At 37.5% G+C, this 1032-nt stretch overlaps 1 long non-coding RNA gene across 1 annotated transcript; it reads right to left on the minus strand.

Moving 5' to 3' along the window:
• Positions 1-261: 261 nt before the first annotated feature.
• LOC112101470 lies at positions 262-972 on the minus strand. Its single transcript, XR_002907538.1, has 3 exons — positions 934-972; positions 595-793; positions 262-303 (listed from the first exon to the last, which is right to left on the minus strand). It is a non-coding gene; the product is annotated as an uncharacterized LOC112101470 (long non-coding RNA).
• Positions 973-1032: the final 60 nt, after the last annotated feature.

A 1032-nucleotide genomic window follows, 5' to 3' on the forward strand; every position in this document is an offset into this window, starting at 1 on the left:
CTTCTCGCTCGTCTTTTGACAAGAAATTAAATCGCTAAGAAGATAGAGCATGTGAGAGAGCCTTTCTTGAGACCTTGGATGGTTCTTGCCGTACTCCTATTGCAGGATACGCTTGCAAAGACGTGAACGGTGTCTGTGTATTTAGAGGATTGGTGGCATCGCCAGACGGAACTCGTGGTATGATTTTCTTTGCTCAAAAGAAATTGTTTTCTCAATCATATACCTTGTATTACGAATGTTGTATCAAAGCTTTGTTTTCTCTCTGTCTCTCTCTTCAGTTCTGGAAACATCCAGAAGGGGTTCCTGTACTCTTGAAGACATGATTAAAAAAACAGGGCAAAATTTGACAACAAAAAGTAAAAAACCAGAGCATCAATTCGACCCCCCAAAAAAATAGTAATGGCAGTGCCGGCAAATTTATGAAGCATTAAATTAATTCCATTAATTCAACATTTAATTCTGATTTGCCGAAGACAAAAAGAGAGAGAGAGAGAGAGAGAGAGAGAGACTAACCAGAAATCAAATAAAACAGAGAAGAAAACGACAAGAATAAATTTCTTTTAAATTCTTCTTTTAAAAGACAAACGCACTCACCAGAAATCAAATCCAGGTTGGAAACAGGAACGAAAAGCAATTTGAGTGGCTTCATCCTCCCATTGAAGTCGGTTCCACCAGTCTTCTTCTCCACGAATTACAAATTTACGCTCCTTTGCACTGTTGGAATCGAGTGGAAGCTTTTCAATAAAGCAATTGGAGAGGATTTTCCAGAAGAAAATCTTCTAATGTGGCAAACCTAGTAAATAAAGCAATTGGAGATTTTCAAAAGACAAACGCAATATAAGAGTTAAAAACAGAGAAGAAAACAAACGACAAGAATATATATAAGAGTTAAAAGACAAACGCAATCACCAGAAATCAAATTTTGCGACTAACCGCTCAGGTTGGAAACAGGAACGAAAAGCAATTTGAGTGCTTCATCCTCCCATTGAAGTCGTTCACAGTCTTCTTTTCCACGAATAACAAATTTACGCT

This window comes from Citrus clementina, unplaced genomic scaffold, assembly GCF_000493195.1.
Source record: "Citrus clementina cultivar Clemenules unplaced genomic scaffold, Citrus_clementina_v1.0 scaffold_1791, whole genome shotgun sequence".
In the NCBI taxonomy this organism is placed as follows: Eukaryota; Viridiplantae; Streptophyta; class Magnoliopsida; order Sapindales; family Rutaceae; genus Citrus; species Citrus x clementina.